Genomic DNA, 20,946 nt, shown 5'->3' with positions numbered 1-20,946 from the left:
CAGGAAACCATCCAACACAGCCACGAGTGATGTCATCAGACAGGAAACCATCCAACACAGGCTCGAGTGATGTCATCAGACAGGAAACCATCCAACACAGCCACAAGTGATGTCATCAGACAGGAAACCATCCAACACAGCCACGAGTGATGTCATCAGACAGGAAACCATCCAACACAGCCACGAGTGATGTCATCAGACAGGAAACCATCCAACACAGCCACGAGTGATGTCATCAGACAGGAAACCATCCAACACAGCCACAAGTGATGTCATCAGACAGGAAACCATCCAACACAGCCACGAGTGATGTCATCAGACAGGAAACCATCCAACACAGGCTCGAGTGATGTCATCAGACAGGAAACCATCCAACACAGCCACGAGTGATGTCATCAGACAGGAAACCATCCAACACAGGCTCGAGTGATGTCATCAGACAGAAAAACAACCCCCTGATGAAGCTGTCCGCAGCGATACGCGTGGGGCCGGTTGGGGAGGGTTCACAAACGAAAAACTACTAACAATAAGGAATAACGTTTGGAACACCATTCTAAGTCTGAACTGGGTGCAAAAACCTAAAAAAACATCACTATGGGGAGATAAGGTATGCACCATAGTGATGCACCAACCACACCTATTGCCAATCCATATCATACGCATAAATAGCCTGGGTCTCAGCTTCCCATACACGGTAAGTTTTTTAACTGCATGAGAGGACACACACGAGCTCGGGACCCCAACGTAGAGAAATACTTTGGCGTAGTGTTGGGGTCTATTGCATTGATCAATTCTGTAGCTAAATTTCTCTTGATTCATATGTTCATGGCAGTAATGCAGATTCCATTTTTCATATTTTCACTCTTACATATAGCTATTGGATTTTTCAAGTCAGTATTCACACAGCAGTTTCTGCTATTTCATGTATTCCCCTTACATAGTCACTGGTGTGCATACCTTATCTCCCCATAAAGAAACCAACCATGACATCATCCAACACAGCCACGAGTGATGTCATCAGACAGGAAACCAACCAACACAGCCACGAGTGATGTCATCAGACAGGAAACCATCCAACACAGCCACGAGTGATGTCATCAGACAGGAAACCAACCATGACATCATCCAACACAGCCACAAGTGATGTCATCAGACAGGAAACCATCCAACACAGCCACGAGTGATGTCATCAGACAGGAAACCAACCATGACATCATCCAACACAGCCACGAGTGATGTCATCAGACAGGAAACCAACCATGACATCATCCAACACAGCCACGAGTGATGTCATCAGACAGGAAACCATCCAACACAGCCACGAGTGATGTCATCAGACAGGAAACCATCCAATACAGGCACGAGTGATGTCATCAGACAGGAAACCATCCAACACAGCCACGAGTGATGTAATCAGACAGGAAACCAAACATGACATCGCCCAACACAACCACACGTGATGTCATCAGATATGACCAGAGATGATAGCGAAGAGAATATTTAATGGAAATTTGTCAAGTAATTTTCTAGTACAATACTAATGTTATCTTTATATAAAACTTATGGAGACCTTTCAGGATCAGTAAGTTTTATTGCCTTATATTATCCTGTTATCTTGTTGTAATCTCAGTAGAATTCAGTGTGACCTAGTACCTAGTCTAGCATATGTAAATACAATCTGCATATTCCCTGCTCCTTCCTCCCACCTCCTAGTGCTGGCATGAATGAAAGTCAATCTGAATGGAGCTTGCTCTGCTGCCCCGATCCATACTCCCTCCCACCTCTCAGCAGCAATAGTGAGTGCACTGGGAGGGGGGAGGGGGGAGCAGTGAATATTTACATTGTGTTTACCTGCAGGTGACTAGTGTGCACCAGACACTGAATTCTAGGAGCTTACAGCAAGATAACAGGATAAGGTAGAGCAATAAAACTTACTGATCCGGAAAGGTCTCCTTAACCCTATTTTAAGATAACATTAGCATTGCACTACAAAATCTCCTGACAGATTCCCTTTAAGAGAACAGAATTTATTTAGATTTTTAAGGAAAAGCTGAACGGACCCAGACCCTTCATACAGAATGTGAAGATGGTACAGGATAATAGCAGGTGGAGAGTGGGACGGGGCAGCAGGACAAGGGTTAACCTCAGACTCCGGCATAATACACAACATCAAGCTTGAAAAAGCGGAAAAAAATGGAAATCAGGTGGAATAAGTCATTGCAGTAATTAAGCCGCGGACAGGCCTTTGTGGCGCGCGGTGATTACTGATCTGTTCCTCGCCTTTCGTTACTGTCAACCGCCCCACAAAATGGAGCAATTTGTAGAGATGATCTGCAGAGAATTAACGCCCTTGTCAAGTGGACTGGAAGAGCGGCGAGCGGCGTGAATCATGGCGAGGAGGACGGAGATTTACGCGCTGCCGAGGCCCAGGCCCACAGATCATCATCCACAACACTCAGATGCGGCTTTGCCTGAACAGAAAAACCAAACTAGCCGCAATGTGAATTACGGGCAATAAATCACGCCCAGTTGGCACTCCTCGCAATTTACTGGGGGAATAAATCCTGCGAGTAAATGAAAGTTTGGGTAAAGCGGTCACTGAAGTGTGAAAGACACGGGATGCGAATCACGGCTATGGAAATCATCTGTAACGACAGAGCCGGGAAACGCTACATTGTAACAATGGCCTTAAAGGGATTATCCAGATATTGACTTCAATCACCCACAATAAAATGGGCATGCTCAATTACCCTGCAGTGTTGTCATGTTCCCATAAATATGTATATATTTTAACACTGCTGCCTGCTATTCTAGCGGTTGCTCCTCCTCAGAGGCACATGTATGATGGAGCCGTATGGATGATGGAGCCGCCCACAAGTCTACAAGGCCGGAAACAACCTGAACTACTATATTAAAGGGAGCAGGTTCTTCGGGGGCTGGCTTTACTGGAGTGGGTGTGGCTTAATGAGTTTGTTGGGAACATATTTGTATATGGGACCTCTTCTGTGAGGGCCCCCCCCGCCCTTTCTTTAATAAGGATCTATAGTGAGGGGCATTCTTATTGCGGAATATGGCATTTATAAGTAAAAGGATAAAGAGCACATAGGGCCTCTATAAGGCTATGTGCGCACTAGGCGTATTTTTCACGCTGCGTTTTTTTGTGCGTTTTTGTCCACAAAAAACTGCACCCGCGGTAAAAACGCGATACATTTTATTGCATTTTACCGCGTTTTGTGCACTGCATTCAATGAGTGAAAAAGGCAGAAATAATTGACATGCTGCGTTTTTGTGGTCACCACAAAAACGCAGCTACAGAAAAACGCTGTGTGCGGACAGCACTTCTGAAAACCCATAGATATTGCTGGGGAAGCAATGTCACAGCGTTTTCTGCACAATAACGCCGCAAAAAATGCAGCAAAATAGTCTGGTGTGCACAGGGCTTAAGAGAAAAGACTATTACCAACATATCTGTCACCATAGATGGCAGTCCACGGGTGTGATAGGGTTAATCAAAATCTGCAGAGCGCCGGCATTCACAGGGGATCCGTATCTATACTATACGGAGCGGGGCTGACACTGATGATGATGATGAGGCTGAAGTATCACTGATCAGAAGTACAGGGGAACTAGCAAAAACAATTAAAAACAATAAGAAAAAAACACAAAAAAACTAAAAAGTTCAAATCACCCCCCTTTTGCTTTATTGAAAACAAAACAATAAAGATAAACAAAATATACAGATATTTGGTATCGCCGAGTTCAGAAATTCCCAATCTATCAAAATATAAACTCCATTAATCCGATCAGTCCACGGCGCAGCGAGGAAAAGATCAATATGCTGAAGTACGGGTTTTTTTTGTCTCTGCAACATTGTAATAAAATGCAGTAACAGGCGATGAACACATCGCATCTATACAAACGAGGTAAAATTAAAACCGCCAGCTCAAGACACGAAACATAAGCTGAGCCCCAGATCCCGAAAAATGAGAACACTGCGGGGCTCGGAAAATGGAGACAAAAGTGCACATTTTTTTGGGGGGGGACCAACTTTTGATTTTTTTTTCAACTCTAAAGAAAAGCAAAAAGTATACATGTTTGGTATCAATGAACTCGTAGCGACCCGAGGCACCACACCGGCATGTGAGTATCACCATATAGTGAACGGGGTGAATAAAAAACAAACAAAAACATCTGTGCAATTGCACTTTTTTTTCAATTTCACGGCACTTGGTGTATTTTTACCGTTTTCCAGTACATTATGGGGCAAAATAAATGAAGTCATTCAAAAGTACAACTCGTCCTGGAAAAAACAAGCCCTCATATAGCAATACTAACGGGAAAATAAAAACGTTATAGCTCTTGGAAGCAGAAGAAGGAAAAACGAAAAATGGAAAATCACCGGATGGTGAATGGGTTAAGCATGGGGGGTGGGGAATCCCACTGGGGATCAATCATGCTTTGGGGTTGTGCTGCAGCCAATGGCACGGGGAACATTTCACAGGGAGAGGCAAGAAGGGATTCAATGAAATGTCAACAAATTCTGGATGCAAAGATCACACTATTTGTTTAAAAAAAAAAGACTGGAGCAGAAAAGAGGAGAAAAGAGGAGAATAGATGAGAAAAGAGGAGAAAAGAGGAGAATAGAGGAGAAAAGATGAGAAAAGAGAATATAGGAGAAAAGAGGAGAAAAGAGGAGAATAGAGGAGAAAAGAGGACAAAAGAGGAGAATAGAGGAGAAAAGATAAGAAAAGAGAATATAGGAGAAAAGAGGAGAAAAGGAGAAAAGAGGAGAATAGAGGAGAAAAGAGGAGAAAAGAGGAGAATATAGGGGAAAAGAGTAGAATAGATGAGAAAAGAGGAGAACAGAGAATATAGGAGAAAAGAGGAGAAAAGAGGAGAATAGAGGAGAAAAGATGAGAAAAGAGAATATAGGAGAAAAGAGGAGAAAAGAGGAGAATATAGGAGAAAAGAGGAGAAAAGAGGAGAATAGAGGAGAAAAGAGGAGAAAAGAGGAGAATAGATGAGAAAAGAGAATATAGGAGAAAAGAGGACAAAAGAGGAGAAAAGATGAGAATAGAGGAGAAAATTGGAGAAAAGAGGAGAATAGAGGAGAATAGAGGATGGCTTCTACAAATGGATAATGATCCTAAACACACGTCAAAATCCCCAATAGACGACCTCAAAAGGTGCAAGATGAGAGTTTACACTGGTCCCACAGTCCCCTGATCTGAACATCATTGAAAACCTGTGACCAGACCTCAAAAGAGCAGAGCATGCAAGACAAGCCAGGAATCTCACAGAACTGGAAGACTTCTCCAAGGAAGAGCAGTGCATGCAAGACAAGCCAGGAATCTCACAGAACTGGAAGACTTCTCCAAGGAAGAGTAGTGCATGCAAGACGAGCCAGGAATCTCACAGAACTGGAAGACGTCTCCAAGGAAGAGCAGTGCATGCAAGACAAGCCAGGAATCTCACAGAACTGGAAGACTTCTCCAAGGAAGAGTAGTGCATGCAAGACGAGCCAGGAATCTCACAGAACTGGAAGACTTCTCCAAGGAAGAGCAGTGCATGCAAGACGAGCCAGGAATCTCACAGAACTGGAAGACGTCTCCAAGGAAGAGCAGTGCATGCAAGACGAGCCAGGAATCTCACAGAACTGGAAGACGTCGCCAAAGAAGAGCAGTGCATGCAAGACGAACCAGGAATCTCACAGAACTGGAAGACGTCGCCAAAGAAGAGCAGTGCATGCAAGACGAGCCAGGAATCTCACAGAACTGGAAGACGATTCCAAGGAAGAATGGAGGAAAATCCCTGAAGCAAGAATTGAAAGAGTCTTGGATGCTACAAAAAGCGTTTACAAGCTGTGATACTGCCAAAGGGGCTGCTACAATCAGGTGCTAAGCATGCAGGGTGCACAAACTTTTGTATCGGCTTGTTTTCCTTTTTTGTTAATATAAAAATGTAAAAGATTAATTTTTTTTTTGCCTAAAACACAAAGGACGCGTCACTTTCAACTTTCTGCCGTTTAGAGAACATTTCAGCTTGGTTAACTGTTCAGTACATGGGGGCATTCTGATGAGACACCCCCAATAATGCAGCTTCACGCCCAGCACCAGAGCCCCAGTGATATCATCATTAATGTGTCCTTGGAGCAGAATCTCCTGATTAGCCGCTAACGAGATGATTGGACGCTGCAGCTTTTATCTGTTTCTGTAAAGGGCACAAATGAAGCATGAACCCGACATGAGCAATCCATAGAGCCGAGTGCGGCCGCCACTGCCCGTGCACCAGCGCCACGCACCAGCGCCACGCACTGCCTCTGCTTTGATTTTGTGCCAAGGATGAGTGTGCGGTTCACGAGATCTCAGGGAAAGTGACCTCTGGAATCAGCAGAGGAGCAGTGTACAACACAACAGATACAAAGTAACCACTGAGCTGTGTGATGAGATAAATCATACACAGCAGTCACACAGCGCTCGCCGACCATGAGTAACCCGGCTCCGAGCTCCATGGAGAAAGGCGGCATTCTACCAGCTATAGCCTTATACATAGGAGCAGTATTATAGCAGTTATATTCTTCTACAGTACAGACCAAAAGTTTGGACACACCTTCTCATCTCTAGAACAACTGTTAAGAGGAGACTTTGTGCAGCAGCCTTCATGGTAAAATAGCTGATAGGAAACCATTGCTAAGGACAGACAACAAGCAGAAGAGAACACAAGGAATGGACATTAGACCAGTGGAAATCTGCTTTGGTCTGATGAGTCCAAATTTGAGATCTTTGGATCCAACCACCGTGTCTTTGTAGAAAAGGTGAACAGATGGACTCTACATACCTGGTTCCCACAATGAAGCATGGAGGAGGAGGTGTGATGGTGTGGGGGGGGGGGGCTTTGCTGGTGACACTGTTGGGGATTTATTCACAATTGAAGGCATACTGAATCAGCATGGCTACCACAGCATCTTGCAGCGGCGTGCTATTCCATCCGGTTTGCGTTTAGTTGGACCATCATTTATTTTTCAACAGGACAATGACCTCCAAACGCACCTCCAGGCTGTGTAAGGGCTATTTGACTAAGGAGGAGAGTGATGGGGTGCTACGCCAGATGACCTGGCCTCCACAGCCACCAGACCTGAACCCAATCGAGATGGTTTGGGGTGAGCCGGACCGCAGAGTAAAGGCAAAAGGGCCAACAAGTGCTCAGCATCTCTGGGAGCTCCTTCAAGACTGTTGGAAGACCATTTCCGGTGACTGAAGCTCATCAAGAGAATGCCAAGAGTGTGCAAAGCAGTAATCAAAGCAAAAGGCGGCGACTGTGAAGAACCTAGAAAAGAAGACATATTTTCAGTTGTGTCACACTTTTTTGTTAAAGGGAACCTGTCACCACTTTTTTTGGCTATAAGCTGTGGCCACCACCACCGGGCTCTCATATACAGGATTCTAACTTGCTGTATATAAGAACCCAGGCCGCTGTGACTACATAAAAAACACTTTATAATACTTACCTAACGGTCGCGCTGCGGTGGAATTGGGTCACAGAGAGGTGTCTCTGCTGTCCGGTGTCGGCGCCGCCTCTATCGGCCATCTTCGTCCTCCTTCTTCTCTCGCCGTGGTGCATGACGCGTCCGACGTCATCCACACTTGCCGGCATTCAGGTCCTGAGCAGGGCAGATCAAAGTGTTATAGTGCGCCTGCGCAGGACCGGCGAGTGTGTATGACGTAGCCGCGTCATGCACACAGACTTCAGAAGAAGGAGGACGAAGATGGCCGAAAGAGGCGGCGCAGGCACCGGACAACGGAGACACCTCCATGACCCAATTCCGCCGCAGCGCGACCGTTAAGTAAGTATTATAAAGTGTTTTTTATGTAGTCACAGCTGCATATACAGCATACTAGAATGCTGTATATAAGAGCCCTGTGGTGGTGGCCGCAGCTTATAGCCAAAAAAAGTGATGACAGGTTCCCTTTAAATATTTCATTCCACATGTCATAATTCATAGTTTTGATGCCTTCAATGTGAATCTACAATTTTCAGAGTCATGAAAATAAAGAAAACTCTTTGAATGAGAAGGTGTGTCCAAACTTTTGGTATGTACTGTACATAGGGGGCAGTATTATAGTAGTTATATTCTTGTACATAGGGGTAGTATTATAGTAGTTATATTCTTGTATATAGGGGCAGTATTATAGTAGTTATATTCTTGTACATAGGGGTAGTATTATAGTAGTTATATTCTTGTATATAGGGGCAGTATTATAGTAGCTATATTCTTGTACATAGGGGGCAGTATTATAGTAGTTATATTCTTGTACATAGGGGGCAGTATTATAGTAGTTATATTCCTGTACATAGGGACAGTATTATAGCAGTTATATTCTTGTATATAGGGGGCAGTATTATAGTAGTTATATTCTTGTACATAGGGGGCAGTATTATAGTAGTTATATTCTTGTACATAGAGGCAGTATTATAGTAGTTATATTCTTGTACATAGGGGGCAGTATTATAGTAGTTATATTCCTGTACATAGGGACAGTATTATAGCAGTTATATTCTTGTATATAGGGGGCAGTATTATAGTAGTTATATTCTTGTACATAGGGGCAGTATTATAGTAGTTATATTCTTGTACATAGGGGTAGTATTATAGTAGTTATATTCTTGTACATAGGGGCAGTATTATAGTAATTATATTCTTGTATATAGGAGCAGTATTATAGTAGTTATATTCTTGTACATAGGGGCAGTATTATAGTAGTTATATTCTTGTACATAGGGGCAGTATTATAGTAATTATATTCTTGTATATAGGGGGCAGTATTATAGTAGTTATATTCTTGTACATAGGGGGCAGTATTATAGTAGTTATATTCTTGTACATAGGGGCAGTATTATAGTAGTTATATTCTTGTATATAGGAGGCAGTATTATAGTAGTTATATTCGTGTACATAGGGGCAGTATTATAGTAGTTATATTCCTGTACATAGGGGCAGTATTATAGTAGTTATATTCCTCTACATAGGAACAGTATTATAGTAGTTATATTCTTGTACATAGGAGCAGTATTATAGTAGTTATATTCCTGTATATAGGGGGCGGTATTATAGCATTGATGTTCCTGTATATAGGGGGCAGTATTATAGCGGTAATGTTCCTGTATATAGGGGCAGTATTATAGCGGTGATGTTCCTGTATATAGGGGTAGTATTATAGCAGTGATGTTCCTGTATACAGGGGGCAGTATTATAGCGGTGATGTTCCTGTATATAGGGGCAGTATTATAGCGGTGATGTTCCTGTATATAGGGGCAGTATTATAGTGGGGATGTTCCTGTATATAGGGGCAGTATTATAGCGGTGATGTTCCTGTATATAGGGGCAGTATTATAGCGGTGATTTTTCTGTATATAGGGGGCAGTATTATAGCGGTAATGTTCCTGTATATAGGGGCAGTATTATAGCGGTGATGTTCCTGTATACAGGGGGCAGTATTATAGTGGTGATGTTCCTGTATATAGGGGGCAGTATTATAGCAGTGATGTTCCTGTATATAGGGGCAGTATTATAGCGCTGATGTTCCTGTATATAGGGGCAGTATTATAGCAGTGATGTTCCTGTATACAGGGGGCAGTATTATAGCGGTGATGTTCCTGTATACAGGGGGCAGTATTATAGTGGTGATGTTCCTGTATACAAGGGGCAGTATTATAGCGGTGATGTTCCTGTACATAGGGGCAGTATTGTAGCGCTGATGTTCCTGTATATAGGAGCAGTATTATTGCAGTGATGTTCCTGTATACAGGGGGCAGTATTATAGCGGTGATGTTCCTGTATATAGGAGCAGTATTATTGCAGTGATGTTCCTGTATACAGGGGGCAGTATTATAGTGGGGATGTTCCTGTATACAGAGGGCAGTATTATAGTGGGGATGTTCCTGTATACAGAGGGCAGTATTATAGTGGGGATGTTCCTGTATACAGAGGGCAGTATTATAGCGGTGATGTTCCTGTATACATGGGGCAGTATTATAGCGGTGATGTTTCTGTATACAGGGGGCAGTATTATAGCAGTGATGTTCCTGTATATAGGGGGCAGTATTATAGTGGGGATGTTCCTGTATACAGGGGGCAGTATTATAGCGGTGATGTTCCTGTATACAGGGGGCAGTATTATAGCGGTGATGTTCCTGTATACAGGGGGCAGTATTATAGTGGCGATGTTCCTGTATATACAAAGAGAAAAACTTTCAGCTCACCCATTCCATGTGCTCGAATTTCCTTCTGCTGCTCGGGCTGCAGGTGCTGCTACCTGTGTATAATGAAGAACGAAGAGTTCTGCCCAGCGCAAGAAGGAGAGGTATGCCAGTAAATTTCCAGATGCTTTATTCTGCTTGGTTTCCAGTAAAAACGATCATATAAACATATGAACAGTTAAGACAATGTCCTCCATGGATACTGACACAACAGCGATGCGTTTCGGCTACAAGAGTGTAGCCTTTGTCAAGTCTTTGACAAAGGCTACACTCCTGTAGCCGAAACGCGTCGCTGTTGTGTCAGTATCCATGGAGGACATTGTCTTAACTGTTCATATGTTTATATGATCGTTTTTACTGGAAACCAAGCAGAATAAAGCATCTGGAAATTTACTGGCATACCTCTCCTTCTTGCGCTGGGCAGAACTCTTCGTTCCTGTATATAGGGGCAGTATTATAGCGGTGATGTTCCTGTATATAGGGGCAGTATTATAGCGGTGATGTTCCTGTATATAGGGGCAGTATTGTACCCTGTCTTTCCTTTCTTCTCTCCATTGTTGTGACATCTGGATTATATTTTCTTCCATTGTGATGACTTTCATGTTTGGTTTTGTAAATATTTTCTTGTTTTTTCTTCTCAGCCTCTGAATTTTCGGAGTTTTTGGTCGGTCACGTTCCTGGGTGACACGACCTCTCAGTAAACCCACAAGTGGAATTCATTACCGCCGCCGCTTCTAGGTCGGATCGTTCAGCATTTCACAGATTTGACGTTTTTTCCTCCATATGAAGACGTAATATCATCATTGCCGGAAGAGATGAGGTGACCACACTGACTGCTTTGTTGGTTAAATCTCAGATGTGTCCAGAAGTCTGGCTCTGGCCGGAGACACGGGGCCCATGTCTGGAGATCGGACATAACACGGGGCCTGTGCTACTGGACGGGCCGGGACCACAGAGAGCTCGATGGAAAATCAGTGCAGATGGAGCAGATGTGACTCCCTGGGCAAGCCAGGGGTCACAGGTCATCACACCACCACACCCTACACCCCAGTTACGAACACCAAGGCTAACCTAAAATCCTTGTTGCCTTCCTCCAGGGGCTGATGTTCACACCAGGGGGTGGGCCAGGCGGTTGGCTCCGCCCACCGAGGAGTTCACAGCCCTGGAGGCGGGAGGAACCAGGCAGATAAAGTTTGGAGGAGGAAGTGAGAGGAGTTGAAGCCAGACTAGAGTCTGAGGAAGAGTACAGTGTAGGAAGTGAAAGTGGAAGGAAGCAGTAGTGGAGCTAACGAGAAAAGCTGAAGTGACAGAAAAGTGACAGTAGTAAAGCCTGAAGTTGGTCCGGGTGTGTGCCCCGGACTGAGACAGCAAGGTCAGCAGACAGCGGTGATTGTCCGCAGGGGTGACTGCTCGGAGGTTGCTGGAAGGACCGCGGACGGGTAGTGGCCCGGCGGTCTGGAGCAGTATACGAAGAGCAGTCAGCACCAGGGCAGGGGCCTTTCGGACCCCGGCAAGGCTAGGAGTCGCCATAATTTGCCAAATCCGTTAGTGAAGGGGACGTCAATCCCCCAACAACCAAGTCCCGATTGAAGGCAACAGTTCAACCGTAACGGAGAGACACCGCCACCGCCAGGGTACCAGTTTCTCAGGGTCAGCGCCTGCGGGCAAAGTAGGGCTCCTCCGGCCCATATCCAAGCCGGGGAGCGGGTTACTGGTGGGAACCCATCGCAACCATTATCAACTTAGGTGCAGGACAGAGGGACCGTCATCGTCACCTACTGGGGAAAGCAAGTGCAGCCGTCCGTGGGAACCGTCTTTCCAGCCGTGTGTTTTACCGAAAACTGTGTCAACGTCTCAGGCTGAGTGAGTACCACAGTGCCACAAGGCACAGCGCTGCCCCCGCGTCCCTGCGCCCACCAAGCCCTGCATCTCCCACCTCATCACTGGGCCCCGGGATCACCAACCCCTACCCACGGAGGGGCAACACAACAACTGGCTGCTCCATACCATCCTTCCTGGGATCCCCATACAGAGCAGCGGTGGTGTCAACAAATCACCACAACCGTGGGTGGCGTCACGGACAATGACCAATCCCCACACCCAAAAACCCCCTTTCACTCACGGGCGAGGAGCGCCGCTAGAGTCCCCGGGATCCGGCCCATCGCTCGAGCCACAACAGCAGGCCGCAGCAGCCGCAGCGGCAGCCGGACCCAAGCAGTGGGAGAGCGCGGCGTCCTCTCCTCCGCCCGCGACAACTTGGCGTCACGAACAGGATCTTACCGCTCTGCCGTTGGGTAGAGGTGCACCTTGTGACCGCCGGAGGTATCCGGCTGAAAAATTTCAGAAGTCGCCATCTTTGGCGCGAAAAGTTCCCGCTCGAGCGTCTTCTCGAGTAGCAGAGGCGCGAAGGCCAAAAACCCCGCCCCAATAGAGGAGGGGCCGGAAAGAAGCTAAGGGGGGCGCGATGGCGGCTGGCTGCATGTGAGTGTGGCGGTGCAAATAGAAACACTGAGGCCCCACGATCCCCCCGACCTTCGCCGGGAATGTCCGCCCCGCCGAGTTATGCGGAGGCGACCGAGCTGGTGCCCGGGACAGCGGCATGGCTGAGGGCCCGAACGGCAGGGATCTGCCGGCACTACCGGAGCCAGATCTGCAGGCTGATGGAACAGTGGACCGCGGAGGTGGAGGACGCAGCTGCGGTTGCACGGGTGTATGACATGGAGGCCATGATGGAGGAGCTGGTGAGTGACCCACGCCCCTGTGTCCCCGAGGGACCGGCCACTGCGGCTGAGGGACCCGGTCTGCCCCTGGCCCCCATGTCGCTTCCCTTCTCTGTACCCGTGCATCGCGCTATATATGACCCGTCCAGTGTACACCCCTCCATGACGGTGGCTGAAAGAGTGGCGAGCCTGGAGGCTGCGGCAGCTGGCAGCAACCCGCCTGGCGCGGGGGCGGAAGATAGCGACTCCGGGCCTGACACTGAGCCCATGTCGGAGGAAGAGGAGGGGGTCGTTGCCCTGCCTGGCATGGAGGCCACATATGTCCCCCGAACTGGAAACAACAGGTATCGGGCGGCCCTTCCACGCCGTGCTTGCTATGCACTGGAGGGGCTGGTGCCCGTGTTCTTCCACCCCGAGCCGGGTGAGGAGGACGAAAATGCCCGGTAAAGGCAGCGGAGCACCGTTGCACCGTCCCCGTTGGGACCACGACTGAGTGTTTGTTTGAAAGTTTAAAAATGAGAATGATTACCGAAGCTTCACCTGATTTACCGTGATTGAGAAAACCGGCCGTTGCCGGCACCGTTGTCTCCGTGGGGACCGCTTAAAAAGTTTTGCATGAGGAACTGCTCATGGACAAGCCCGTGAACTTGCAGGGCAACCACAGACGTTAGTGGCTTGTAAATAAGTTGTTTTACCGTTACCGTTTCCGCAATTGCCGCCTCCGGAGAGGCAGGTTGGAGGGAGGGCCCTCAGCAGAGCAGGCTGGGGCCCAGCCACCACAGGAACCGGTGGCTACCCTCTGGAGGGGAAGGACAGATCCCGCTCGGGTAACTTGTGCTGGACTTGGGTCAAGGGGTGCTGCCTGGGTTTTAGGGGCAGCATCAGGGCCAGGTTGCTTGGGTGGGAGAGAGCGTAGACCGTAACCGTAAACCGTTTGCAACGTTTAAGAAATGTGCCTCCCGATGTGGGATGATGTTATAATTTGTTTTATGTTACCGTTTTACCCCTTTTTATATATTTTTCAGAAAATAAAACCGGTGTTGGACGGGCAGCCCGCGGACGGTCTGCATTTTGCTAAGGGGGAATGTGACGCCCTGGGCAAGCCAGGGGTCACAGGTCATCACACCACCACACCCTACACCCCAGTTAGGAACACCAAGGCTAACCTAAAATCCTTGTTGCCTTCCTCCAGGGGCTGATGTTCACACCAGGGGGTGGGCCAGGCGGTTGTCTCCGCCCACCAAGGAGTTCACAGCCCTGGAGGCGGGAGGAACCAGGCAGATAGAGTTTGGAGGAGGAAGTGAGAGGAGTTGAAGCCAGACTAGAGTCTGAGGAAGAGTACAGTGTAGGAAGTGAAAGTAGAAGGAAGTAGTAGTGGAGCTAACGAGAAAAAAGCTGAAGTGACAGAAAAGTGACAGTAGTAAAGCCTGAAGTTGGTCCGGGTGTGTGCCCCGGACTGAGAGACAGCAAGGTCAGCAGACGGCGGTGATTGTCCGCAGGGGTGACTGCTCGGAGGTTGCTGGAAGGACCGCGGACGGGTGGTGACCCGGCGGTCTGGAGCAGTATATGAAGAACAGTCAGCACCAGGGCAGGGGCCTTTCAGATCCCGGCAAGGCTAGGAGTCGCCATAATTTGCCAAATCCGTCAGTGAAGGGGACGTCTGGGTCTCCCAACAACCAAGTCCCGATTGAAGGCAACAGTCCAACCGTAACGGAGAGACACCGCCAACGCCAGGGCACCAGTTTCTCAGGGCCAGCGCCTGCGGGCAAAATAGGGCTCCTCCGGCCCATATCCAAGCCGGGGAGCGGGTTACCGGTGGGAACCCATCGCAACCATCATCATCTTAGGTGCAGGACAGAGGGACCGTCACCGTCAACTACGGGGAAAAGCAAGTGCAGCCGTCCGTGGGAACCGTCTTTCCAGCCGTGTGTTTTACCGAAAACTGTGTCATCGTCTCAGGCTGAGTGAGTACCACAGTGCCGCAAGGCACAGCGCTGCCCCCGCGTCCCTGCGCCCACCAAGCCCTGCATCTCCCACCTCATCACTGGGCCCCGGGATCACCAACCCCTACCCACGGAGGGGCAACACAACAACTGGCTGCTCCATACCCTCCCTCCCGGGATCCCCATACAGAGCAGCGGTGGTGTCAACAAATCACCACAACCGTGGGTGGCGTCACGGACAATAACCAATCCCCACACTCAAAAACCCCCTTTCACTCACGGGCGAGGAGCGCCGCTAGAGTCCCCGGGATCCGGCCCATCGCTCGAGCCACCGAGCAGCAGCAGCAGGCCGCAGCAGCCGCAGCGGCAGCCGGACCCGAGCAGTGAGAGAGCGCAGCGTCCCCTCCTCCGCCCGCGACACAGAGATGGGTGCGCCGCGGAGGAGGGGGCAAGTCTGCAGTGGAGATTAGAGGCCACGCTCTCCGCCAGCCACGCTCTCCGCCAGCCTCGCTCCCCGCCAGCCTCGCTCCATGCTCCCGCCAGCCACGCTCCCCGCCAGCCTCGCTCCCCGCCAGCCACGCTCCACGCTCCCGCCAGCCACGCTCCCTGCCAGCCTCGCTCCATGCTCCCGCCAGCCACGCTCCCCGCCAGCCTCGCTCCCCACCAGCCTCGCTCCATGCTCCCCGCCAGCCTCGCTCCCCGCCAGCCACGCTCCCCGCCAGCCTCGCTCCCCGCCAGCCTCGCTCCCCGCCAGCCACGCTCCACGCTCCCGCCAGCCACGCTCCCCGCCAGCCACGTTCCATGCTCCCCGCCAGCCACACTCCCCGCCAGCCTCGCTCCCCGCCAGCCACGCTCCCCGCCAGCCTCGCTCCCCGCCAGCCACGCTCCCCGCCAGCCTCGCTCCCCGCCAGCCTCGCTCCCCGCCAGCCACGCTCCACGCTCCCGCCAGCCACGCTCCCCGCCAGCCACGTTCCATGCTCCCCGCCAGCCACGCTCCCCGCCAGCCTCGCTCCCCGCCAGCCTCGCTCCCCGCCAGCCACGCTCCACGCTCCCGCCAGCCACGTTCCCCGCCAGCGACGTTCCATGCTCCCCGCCAGCCACACTTTGCGCCAAAACATGGACACGAATCTGATCCCGGAGGAGGAAATCGCGGAGCTCCGAGGGCTGAAGTGTTGGCGCCGCACTGAGGAGCCATCATCTGCAATCCTCCGATCTGGCCGCCCATGACCTTCACCGTGAGTTATGGAGCTCTTATCTGGTGACAGCTGCCGAGGGAAACCATGACGTGGCCTCTGGTACCGTGGAGAGGAGGACGGTGGACTCCATGATTTACCCTCCACGGCTCCACCAGACATTAGACTGGACTGACGTCTCCTCAGGCCTCAGCCCAAGACCTCGTGCACTGACGGCTTCAGATAATGCTCCATGGACGTGGCCTAATGAGTCGGAACTACTCTAGATGTGATCTATAAGCTATGGATCGCCGACACACGCCAATGCGCTGTACATGAGCCACTGGGGTCTGACCACTCCGTATTGGGGGATGAAGGCGCTCGTCAGATCAGGGGTCCCCCAGTGGTCCTCCGTCCCATCCTCCTCCCAGCACCAGACTTGTACCTTATCCCCGAATATCGGCCCCGTGTGGTCACAGCATTGGTTATATATTATTATATCCCTGGGTTTATTTTCTCTTGTTACTTTGTATCACATGTTGTTGCAGCTGTACAGGAGACTGCCTCAGATTTGTATCACATCCTCCCACCTGCAGCAGAGGAGACTGCCCGCGATCAGAGGCAAAACATCACATAATAACGGTTCACTGGCTCCTGGGGGGGAGTTTTTAGTGACCTACAATTTATGCATATAATTTAAAGTCATAGACATGTAGCAGCAGGGGGCGATGCAGCAACAGGATGCGATGCAAGAGGGGGCGATACAACAGGGGGCGATGCACAGCAGGGGGCGATACAGCAGAGGGGGTGATGCAGCAGCAGGGGGCGATGCAGCAGCAGGGGGCGATGCAGCAGCAGGGGGCGATGCAACAGGGGGCGATACAACAGGGGGCGATGCACAGCAGGGGGCGATACAGCAGAGGGGGCGATACAGCAGAGGGGGTGATGCAGCAGCAGGGGGCGATGCAGCAGCAGGGGGCGATGCAGCAGCAGGGGGCGATGCAACAGGGGGCGATACAACAGGGGGCGATACAACAGGGGGCGATGCACAGCAGGGGGCGATACAGCAGAGGGGGCGATGCAGCAGCAGGGGGCGATGCTACAGCAGGGGGTGATGCAGCAGCAGGGGGCGATGCAGCAACAGGGGGCAAAGCAGCAAGCGAGAATGCAGCAGTAAAGAGCGATGCAAAACCAGGATGTGATACAGCAGCATATTAAAGTGACAGCAGGGGTTGATGAAGCAGGGAGCATTACAGCAGCATATCGATGCGCCAGCAGAAGCAAATGCAGCAGGAGTAGATCCAGCAGCAGGGGGAGATGCGGCAGCAGGGGATGATGCGGCAGCAGGGGATGATGCGGCAGCAGGGGAGGATGCGGCAGCAGGGGGAGATGCGGCAGCAGGGGGAGATGCGGCAGCAGGGGATGATGCAGTAGCAGGGGGAGATGCGGCAGCAGGGGGAGATGCGGCAGCAGGGGATGATGCGGCAGCAGGGGATGATGCGGCAGCAGGGGATGATGCGGCAGCAGGGGATGATGCGGCAGCAGGGGGAGATGCAGCAACAGGGGGCGATGCAGCAGCAGGGGGCGATGCAGCAACAGGGGGCAAAGCAGCAAGCGAGAATGCAGCAGTAAAGAGCGATGCAGAACCAGGATGCGATGCAGCAGCATATTAAAGTGACAGCAAGGACTGATGAAGCAGGGAGCATTACAGCAGCATATCGATGCGCCAGCAGAAGCAAATGCAGCAGGAGTAGATCCAGCAGCAGGGGGAGATGCGGCAGCAGGGGATGATGCGGCAGCAGGGGATGATGCGGCAGCAGGGGGAGGTTGCAGTAGCAGGGGGAGATGCGGCAGCAGGGGGAGATGCGGCAGCAGGGGATGATGCGGCAGCAGGGCACGATGTGGCAGCAGGGGACGATGTGGCAGCAGGGGGAGATGCGGCAGCAGGGGATGATGCGGCAGCAGGGCACGATGTGGCAGCAGGGGACGATGTGGCAGCAGGGGGAGATGCGGCAGCAGGGGACGATGTGGCAGCAGGGGGAGATGCGGCAGCAGGGGATGATTCAGTAGCAGGGGATGAGATGCGGCAGCAGGGGGAGATGCGGCAGCAGGGGATGATGCGGCAGCAGGGGATGATGTGGCAGCAGGGAGAGATGTGTCAGCAGGGAGAGATGTGGCAGCAGGGGGAGATGCGGCAGCAGGGGAAGATGCGACAGCAGGGGATGAAGCGGCAGCAGAGGGAGATGCAGCAGAAGACGATGCTGCAGCAGAAGACGATGCTGCAGCAGGGGGAGATGCGGCAGCAGGGGGAGATGCGGCAGCAGGGGACGATGTGGCAGCAGGGGGAGATGTGGCAGCAGGGGAGTTGCGGCAGCAGGGGGAGATGCGGCAGCAGGGGATGATGCGGCAGCAGGGGATGATGCAGCAGCAGGGGGAGATGTGGCAGCAGGGGGAGATGCAGCAACAGGGGATGATGCGGCAGCAGGGGGAGATGCAGCATCAGGGGATGATGCGACAGCATGGGATGATACGGCAGCAAGGGGAGATGCGGCAGCAGGGGACGATGCGGGAGCAGGGGGAGATGTGGCAGCAGGGGATGATGCAGCAGCAGGGGGAGATGCGGCAGCAGGGAAAGATGCAGCAGAAGACGATGCGGCAGCAGGGGGCATTCTACAGAATAACTCATCTGTGCACCTTCTACCCGTGTAGTGAGGTTTTTCCATAAGAAGTTGACTTTGCACATAATCGTCGGCACAGGCTCTTTTCTTTTTTCCATACTCACTGACGGAAAGCAGAAAGTTATTTCTAACTTCTCAGCCAAAGTCCACTCCGGGCACAGGCCGCTCATTCATACACACGACCTCCTGATGGTCCATAACAGAGCGGCTATTCACAGAGGGCCGGGGCGAGGACGCAGAATATGGCCGGCTGGATACCGCTGATTAGAGGACGCTTCTCCCCATCTCCAGTCACTTCTTCTAGATTATCGCCTCCCTGTTTTGTGATTAAGAGTTTCACGAGCTGCGAGACGATGCATACTGCTCTATCTGCAGATACAGGGTCCGTGTAGAGGCCGCCGAGTCTGCACAGGGTCTACAGGATCTGTGCAGAGGTCGCCGGCTCCACTTAGAGTCCACAGGATCCGTGCAGAGGCCGCCGGGTTCACTCAGAGTCCACAGGATCCGTGCAGAGGCTGCTGAGTCCTCAGATTCTTCAGGATCCGTGCACAGGACATCTTGTCCACTGTCTGCAGGATCTGTGCATAGAAAGCCGCCTCCACTCAGAGTCCACAGGATCTGTGCATAGACCGCTAGGTCCGCACAGGTGTTGCTCAGATTTTGTCCGTACGGCTGTCTGCTGAAGCCCAGGTATCAGTGCAGGACCGGAGTCTGATTCTTGGCGGATCAGCAGTGACGCTGTTGAGGAGAGGAATTGGATCAAATACTTAATTAACTCCTTGACATAGAGGATTGTGGGAAGTATGTCCAATGAAATCGATTCTCCATACATAAGTCAGTTTTCAGACATAAACAAGGCAAGATGGCCCCGATGACGTCATAGACCCGCCCATCAGCATCACCATGGATCCGCCCTGATTATATCATTGACCCACCCATCAGCATCACCATGGTTTTGCCCCAATGACGTCATAGACCCACCCATCAATGTCACCATGGATTTGCCCCGATGACATAGACCCACCCATTAGCATCAAGATGGATCCGCCCTGATGACGTCATAGACCCGCTCATCAACATCACTGCAGATCCGCCCCGATGATGTCATAGACCCACTCATCAGCATCACCACAGATCTGCCCAATGATGTCATAGACCCACCCATCAGCATCACCGATCTGCCCATTGGTTAACCCATGGACTGTCCCACTAACCAATGGGCATATCTAAACATGCCAACACCCCTAGCCTAGATAAGATGCCACATGACTAATAAAACTTCTTCTTGGTGCCATTACTCTGAATGAGGGGAGATTTCACATCCGATTGTGTCTGGTGTTGGATTCTTCCATGCATGCACTTGATTGATTTTAATTACATCAGGAGCAGGCAACTGGTGTACATTACAGAGTAATCACCCTAACAATTGGCGGCCAACGTGGGGCCATCAGACGAGGACGCCCGAAACCCTGGGAATTGGCAACTGCAACGGCAGGACAAACTGGACCCCCAGGAGATTGATCACCTCCTAACCAGAACACGGTAAGTCTGCTGATTTTCATAATCTGTAGTCTTCCTGTGGTCTTGGGGTATGCTGCACTAATTGCCTGACTGTGTCCGGTTTTCGGGGTATCTGTAGACGGCAGACAGGCCTCACGGCTGTTGGCCATATTGATTGTGGAAGAACCGGCACGTGTTCAGTTGCCTGCTGCTGGATTCTTCCGTGCATGCAGGTGATCGATTATAATTACGTCAGGAGCAGGACATGGTGTACATTAGAGTATTCACCCGAACAACGCCTTCTCCCGCCTGTAGGTCGTATATAAGCGCAGAAGCTGCACTCCTCAGTGTAAAGTACTGAGTGTTAGAGATGACGCTCTCTTCATGTCAAAGAACTACAGAGAAGCGGAAGAAGGGCCCGTACCAAAGTCTATGGGGCACAATATGGCGCCTTGTCAGTGCATACAACACTGGGGGAAAGTGCAGCTTATTCCTAGCACAGTGAGTGGGCGCCTGCTGCTGCCTATGCTGCTTATGAAGAGTGCAATAGTCTAGATGAGTTTATCTGCTGCTTCTGCGCTCTGCATAGGCAACAAGCAAGATGACAAACTTCTCAGTAAAATGAAGTCATCTCAGTAGCTGCCTATGCAAGTGAGCAGCAGCCAATAATAACCCA

The sequence above is a fragment of the Anomaloglossus baeobatrachus genome, chromosome 12 (genome assembly GCF_048569485.1).
Source record: "Anomaloglossus baeobatrachus isolate aAnoBae1 chromosome 12, aAnoBae1.hap1, whole genome shotgun sequence".
Classification (NCBI taxonomy): domain Eukaryota; kingdom Metazoa; phylum Chordata; class Amphibia; order Anura; family Aromobatidae; genus Anomaloglossus; species Anomaloglossus baeobatrachus.
The sequence above is the reverse complement of the archived record's forward strand: the minus strand, read 5'-3'. Positions refer to the sequence as shown.